The sequence below is a fragment of the Nilaparvata lugens genome, chromosome 5, assembly GCF_014356525.2.
Source record: "Nilaparvata lugens isolate BPH chromosome 5, ASM1435652v1, whole genome shotgun sequence".
NCBI classification, from domain to species: domain Eukaryota; kingdom Metazoa; phylum Arthropoda; class Insecta; order Hemiptera; family Delphacidae; genus Nilaparvata; species Nilaparvata lugens.
Genome location: NC_052508.1, coordinates 36,477,980 through 36,486,313, shown reverse-complemented (window position 1 = coordinate 36,486,313; position 8,334 = coordinate 36,477,980).

The following is an 8,334-nucleotide window of genomic DNA, read 5'->3' as shown; positions in this document are numbered from 1 at the left end:
AATGCAATCAGTTCGGACATAAGAGAAGATAATTTGAATGCTGAACAACAGACAAAATTGCAAAAGGTACTAGACAACTTCGATGATGTGCTCACTGATAAATTGGGAAAAACAAATTTAATTGAATATAAAATTCGACTTTTATCAGAGGAACCGGTAAGAAAAGCTCCTTATCAATTGTACCCTATGAAAATGGAAATCATGAATGAGAAAATCAAGAAGATGCTCGAAGAGGGAATAATTAAGAAGTCGACTTCATGTTATTCTAGCCCAGCGTTTCTAGTATCAAAAATCTGGTGTGGTACACTCACACAACTTTCCTTGCTCATATTTGAAACTACGGTCAGACTTCTGTATATGTGTATATATAATTGTTTTCAAAGTACTTTTTCTTTGTGTGAATTGTGAAATTCAATGATTTTTTTAGTCGTCATTTCTTTAAAGTCGTCAAAACAGCTTTTCTACAGATGAAATATCTCGATTATGTGTTCTTTTCATGAACCTACCTACCTACCTACCTACCTACCCATGCTACCTACCTACCTCATGCACGAGAAGGAGGTTACTAAGTCCATTTCCCAAGGATGGGGTGGACCTCCCATTGGTTTCCCAGAAAGGAGACTCATGCCAGTAGTTAGAGCTGATAAATAACTATAAAGGGTATGAATTTGAAAAAAATCGGTCAAGTTATTCTTGAGAAAATCATGAAAAACATGGTATTTTAGTAATTATCCGCCATTTTTCTCAAGAATATTACGGAGCTCCTGAGATTTTCCCAGAAATGAGACTCATGTCAGTTGATAGGGCTTATAAATAGCTATCCATGGTATAAATTTGAAGGAAATCGTTAGAGCCGTTTTCGAGAAAAACATGAAAAACATGGTTTTTTTAGTAATTATCCGCCATTTTTTACGCCATCTTGAATTGAATTTTATTGAATTTCTTATTGTCGTATCCTCATGGTATAAGGACCTTAATTTCAAAATTTCAAGTCAATCGGTTAATTAGGAATGGAGTTATCGTGTTCACAGACATACACACATACACACACACACACACACACACAACACACACACACACACACACACACACACACACACACACACACACACACACACACAGACCAACACCCAAAAATCATGTTTTTGGACTCAGGGGACCTTGAAACGTATAGACAACATGAAATTAGGGTAACTTAATTTTTTTTGGAAAGCAATACTTTCCTTACCTATGGTAATAGGGCAAGGAAAATAAAAAAAGGGGGGAGGTGGAACGTGTAGTCGTTGATTATCGTGCACTGAATAAGAAGATATCATTAGATTCTACTCCGCTGCTCAATCTGGATAATATATTCCACTGGTTCCATAACGCCGAGTATTTTTACTTTCCTTGCCCTACTACCATAGGTAAGGAAAGTATTGCTTTCCAAAAAAATTAAGGTACCCCAATTTCAAGTTTTCTATACGTTTCAAGGTCTCCTGAGTCCAAAAACATGATTTTTGGGTGTTGGTGTGTGTGTGTGTGTGTGTGGTGTGTGTGTGTGTGTGTGTGTGTGTGTGTGTGTGTGTGTGTGTGTGTGTCTGTATGTGTGTATGTCTGTGAACACGATAACTCCATTCCTAATTAACCGATTGACTTGAAATTTTAAACTTAAGGTCCTTATACCATGAGGACCCGACAATAAGAGATTCAATAAAATTCAATTCAAAATGGCGGATAATTACTAAAAAACCATGTTTTTCACGATTTTCTCCAAAACGGCTCTAACGATTTTCTTCAAATTTATACCATGGATAGCTATTTATAAGCCTTATCAACTGACATGAGTCTCATTTCTGGGAAAATTGCAGGAGCTGCGTAATATTCTCGAGAAAAATGGCGGATAATTACTAAAAAAACATGTTTTTCACGGTTTTCTCGAAAACGGCTCTAACGATTTTCTTCAAATTCATACCATGGATAGCTATTTATAAGCCCTATCAACTGACATGAGTCTAATTTCTGAGAAAATTGCAGGAGCTGCGTAATATTCTCGAGAAAAATGGCGGATAATTACTAAAAAACCATGTTTTCACGGTTTTCTCGAAAACGGCTCTAACGATTTTCTTCAAATTTATACCATGGATAGCTATTTATAAGCCCTATCAACTGACATGAGTCTCATTTCTAGGAAAATAGCAGGAGCTGCGTAATATTCTCGAGAAAAATGGCGAATAATTACTGAAAAACCATGTTTTTCACGATTTTCTCAAAAATTACTCGACTGATTTATTTCAAATTCATACTCTGTATTGTTATTTATCAGCTCCATCAACTGGCATGAGTCTCCTTTCTGGGAAACTAATGGGGGGTTCACCCCATCCTTGATAAATGGACTTTGTAACCTTCTTCTCGTGCATGAGGTAGGTAGGTAGAGCAGTCTATAAAAATAACACTTAGTCGAGATATTTCATCTGTAGAACAGCTGTTTCGACGACTTTTAAAAAATCATCGGATTTCACAATTTACACAAAGGAAAAAGTACTCTGAAAACAATTATATAGACTACACACATATACAGTAGTCTGATCGTAGTTTCAAATAATTATGTTGCCGCCAATCGTCATTATGTTATTTCTGTAAATTATTGTCGTTTAAGAATGAGGCTCATAGTTCAATGAGCAAGGAAAGTTTTGTGAGTGTACCACACCAGATTTTTCTGTGTTGGATTTTAATCAAGCTTATTATCAGATGCCCTTATCTGAGGAAAGTAAGCATTTAACGACTTTTTGTACTCAGAGGAGAACCTATCAGTATACTAGAGTTCCGTTCGGTATAAGTATAGGTGCACAAGCCTTGACTTCCGTTCTAGATACACTCTTTGAGGATATCAAATTCAAATTTGTTTTAAATTATCTTGATGATATAGTGATTTATTCAAAGGACTTTGAATCTCATTTAGTACACATTGAAGTTGTGTTATCAAAATTAAGAGAAGCTGGATTTACTGTGAAACCAGAAAAGACTAATTTTGCGAAGAAACAAATTTCATTTTTAGGAAATCTAGTTCATCGAAATGGTATTACTATCGACCCTAACAGGACAAACTCCATCCGAGAATTTCCAAAGCCCAAAAATGCCAAAGCTGTAGCCAGATTCATTGGTATGACTGGGTATTATCATAAATATATCCAAAACTATGCTGAAATCGCAGCTCCATTGAATGATTTGAGGAAGAAAAATGTCAAGTTTGTATGGGAAGAGATACATGACAAGGCATTTCAACAATTATTGAAGTATGCAATCATGAACCCACCAGTATTGAAAACTGCCGATTTTTCAAAACAATTTGTATTGCAAGTAGACGGAAGCTGCAAAACTGTAGCAGCTATACTCTCACAGGAAATTGATGGAGTATTAAAGCCCATTGCTTACGCATCTAAAAAACTAACTCAGCAATAGTGTAAGTACTCAACTTATGAAATTGAATGTTATGCTGTGATTTTCGGAATGGAAAGATTCAAACTTTACCTTCAACATGCAAAATTCCTGTTATTAACCGATAACAGTGCACTATCATGGATCCTGTCGTAGGATCCGACAGGACAAACAAATTGGTCGTTTAGGAAGATGGATACTTAGATTTCTAGCATTCCAATTTGAAGTGAAACATATTCCTGGTCGTTTAAATGTGACCGCGGATTGCTTATCCAGGATGTATCAAGATGAGAGTGATATTGAAGAAGAAGAGAATGAACATAAGGAAATTGAAAGTGAAAATGTATTGAATCTCATTAATACATTGAGAATCACAGATTTTCCACTAGTGTTTACTGACATCAGAACAAATCAAGAAAATGATCCTTCCATTTCTGACATAATGAAGAAAATTGCTAATAACGAAGATCAGTTTCCTTACAGTATTTCCAACGGAGTATTAGTAATAAAGATTCGAAATCAAGAAAAGCTAAGAATTGTAGTACCCAAACTTCTAGTGCCACTGATATTTCGATATTATCATGACAGCATTCTCGGTGCACATCTTGGAATTTCAAAAACTATAAACAGAAACTTTGAACATTTTTATTGGACAAATATGAGGAAAGATATCCAATATTTAGTTAAATCATGTGTCATATGTGGTCAGAGTAAGGCGGCACAACAAATCAACTATGGATTTCTTTCTTCCAAAATAGAGGAAGAACCATTAGCAATGTTTCACATCGACACTGTTGGTCCATTGATACGTACGACTCAAGGGAAAATGTATATTTTCAGTTGTATTGATGTATTTTCGAAATTTTGTTGGTTGATTCCACTACTTCAATTCTGAAGCGGTGATAAAAGCACTGAAGTCAATTTTTATAAATTTTTCAACACCCAAGTGTATCATTTCCGATAATGCTTCAATATTCACGTCATCAAAATTTGAAAACTTTTGTTTCCAACTTGGGATAAGACATAGTACTACAAGTCCATTTTACCCTAACCCGAATTTAGCTGAGCGTTTACATAGAAATCTACGCAGTGCACTGATAGCTTTTCATGCTACTAGTCAAAATAAATGGGACGAAAGTGTGACGTCATTTCTCCAGCTCGCATTTAATTTAGCTAAACATGACAGTACAAATTGCACCCCATTTTCATTGATGTATAGATTCAAGCCAAATCATCCACTGCTGAATGTGTGGCACATCAACGAAATCCTTCCAGATAATTTCAATGACGAAACTATGAAAGTTTGGAAAGATGCGAAAGAACATTTGCTAAAAGCCCATCATAGGAGGAAACAAAATTATGATAAGACTAGAAAGGAAGTACCATTCCAAACAGGAGACTTGGTTTGGCTCAGAACGCACATTTTAAGTGATGCTGTAAAGAAAATCTCTCACAAGTTAAGTTACCGTTGGGCCGGTCCTTATGTGATAAATCGTTGGCTGACGGAAGTGACAGTAGAATTACTTGATCCGGAAAACGATAGAATTTTACAGAAGGCACATGTATCCCAAATTAAGAAATACTATCCTCGAGAATAAGAAGAAGATAAGAACGAATGACTGAAGAGAGAATAGAAATGTAAAATGATAAATAGTGGAAAGATAGTAATATTCATCATCCTTTATGAAAGCTATGCAAGCCGAAGGCTTATAATAATTGAGTTTCAAAATGGAAAACCACACAAGCAACATTTAGTAATTTCGTTGCAACACAGCAGACAATATGTTACTTTACTATTTCTCATCGACCGTGACAATGGAAAGTTCTATCGGAACAATAATCACTGCAGTTGTTGAGAAATAATAAGTTGATTTAATATGGTGAAGTGAACTATCTATTGAAGTCGAATTTATCTTCCTTCCGATTAGTTTGGTCTAACATAAAATGAATAATTTAGGTTGTATATATTATTATCAATATTCCGACTCATACATTCGGCAATATATGACTCAACAGTCAACTAATACTATTTGTGTTCTTTGTACAATGAGCATTTTGTTCTGTCTTCTGAAACCATGTTATAAGGAATATTTAATCCGATTGGATAAGATATATAAATAAAAATAAACTCATGGTATTGATTTTACAGTGGAGGTACTTATGTGAACGATTGATATTTTCAATGATTCTTTCTTACTGATAGTAGTATGGCAGTATTGAAGAAGTTTGTAATAATATTGTAGCCATCATGATTAGATGTTAAATAATTCAAAAAAATGTTTTTGTACTCCTAGTATTGAAGTTAATTAGTTAGTTAACAACAGACGATAATTATTAATGATCATAATACGTATTATTAGTTTCATGATTTCTTTCCTACAAAGAGTACACCATATATGAAACATATATGAGATTTATTAGTTCAAATTTAAGATGAAGTACGGTAATACGTTTGAGTTTTGTTAATAGATAGTAATATGTTAGATATTAGAAACCGAAATATTAGATATAAAATTCCTAAATTTAAGACATGTTTCACATTAAGTAAAGAGGGGAAGTGTGAAACGAATTTTGATAATTAATCAAAATTCAGTTCCCTATTCTTTAACTAGACAAATAAGTTTTGACGTATAGAAAGAAAGAAGAAGAAGAAGAAGAACGAAGAGAGCATTTATATTTATTCATTTTTGCTTGTTCATGTGCTGATATGACTCAGCTAAGTCTGGGTGGAGGGGAGAAATTATTCTCTCCTTGTTTCAGTTGCAGTGAAACCGCCCTGGGGCTAGCATCAACTCCTAGATATGTAAATTCTGCCCTACTTATTCTTCATTTGCTAGTATTGTCAGTTTATTTTTGTGTGAAACTGTAATTTGTGTAATCGTGAATATGTTACGTAACTTTGTCAAACCCACTATTGAAGCGGTCCATGTTTAAGGCTACTCAATACACATAATCATTATTTGAAGACAAAGGACGCAAGGTGCATCATATGAGGAACAGATTAATTAAGATACAACAGATATGGAGGATTTAAGACAATCGCCAAGCTGTGTTTTTTTTATCGTCATAAATCTTTACTAAATAATCTTCACTAATCATCATTGCTAATCTTCGCAACATAACTCGGTACGGAGGTAAATGTGATCGATCAATTAATATTTTCCTGTCATTGAAAATCATGAAAGACTTTATCAAATGAATATGGGCCCACCGTCAATTTAGAATAATTTCATAGTCATGTATATAATATTTTGTGAAACGGTAATTTTTCTTGAATAATGAACTATTTCAGAACATTTATTGTATTTGTTTGAATTTTCCCTGGTTTCGTTTCAACATTTTGTAAATTATTTATATATATATATATATATATATATAATATATATATATATAATTTTTTTTAATCGTTGTCTTAACAAATTTTTTTTTATTTCAAAATTTCTTTTCTAAAACAAACGACAACGATTTCACTACACAAACAATTCTTCAATTTGGGATAGAGAACAATAACAATAACAATAATTATCAATAGACCAGAAAAACTGATAACATGTGGGTGAATGACCCAAGGATCATACAAATCCTCTTCTTCTGTATCAACATTTCATAAATGAATGTTTTCTATTTTTTCTAAATTTCTCATGTCAAACTTTTGTTAATGAGTAATTTCAGGAATGAATGACAATTTTTGACTAAAAGTAGTTCCTTATATCTGTCATCGTCATCAGGTTCTACATTCAATAAAAATGAGATTGGCGAATTGATTTTGACATTATTGATGTTAATTTGATTCACTCTAAAGCCAATTACATCTTTCAAAGTATTTCAAGTATGGTTCAACATTGAATAATTCGATCTTCTTAAATTGCTTCAAAGGTTCATTATGGAATAATGATGAAATACATTCGTCAGTTACAATTTTAGAATTTTTACAAAAAGAATTATTTGAGAAGTCCATACAATTATACAATCTTCAAATCTTGTTATCTTTCGAAACAGATAAAACATCTTCATTGTGAATACTTTCGAACCATTTTGTACAAAACATGAGAGTAAATCGTACCTATCAAAAATCGCATTCAGGTTAAGAATATGAATTATATAAGTTGATAGATTTTTGACAATATGCATGTAGCTTTGCTTATCCCCCACAACACTTCCATATCATTACTGGCTAAAGAATAATTCTCATTATTAATTTACAGTTAAGTACAAATCTTTTTGTGATAATATGGAAGGGTGAAGCTTTCCATTTCCACAATACAAAATTGAATCAATTATGTCGTTAATTTAATCATCCAAAAGCTCTAAAGTTACAGAAATAAAATTTACAATTTGAAGTTTTTCAATTGAATCCAAAGTTTCGTTTGTAATTTTATTCAAAATCTTGTTATTAGAATTAATTCTCTTAATATTATTATTATTATTGTACTGTTTTATCATATTTTCGTTCAAGGCAATGTTTGCTTTTTCATTTTCCACTAGATGCAATTCATTATTTTTAATCTTCTCGATTATATCATTAAAATGAGATTTATCATCAGCAGTCATCAGACATGTTATCCAAGAGATTGCGTTTCCTAATCCATTGAATAAGCCTCTTTTTATCCATTCACTGTGTGACATGTCTTTATGAGAGATTGATTCTAATTTGAAATACAATTTTTTGACTAATTTTTGCAAAGAGGATACAATGTCATATGAGAATTTTCAAGTCATCCTATCAAATAGAGAAGGGAAATTAGTTCAGTCTGTAAATTAGTTATATTAGAATAGTGGATGATTTTATAATTCTCATTGATAAATGTCGATTGTCCAGTCTTAATTGGAATTAGACTGAGTCAGTCAAATCTATCAAGTGGTACGTCAATGCCAGAGCCAGAAGGCGAAGGACTAGTCCTATCATTATTCTTATCC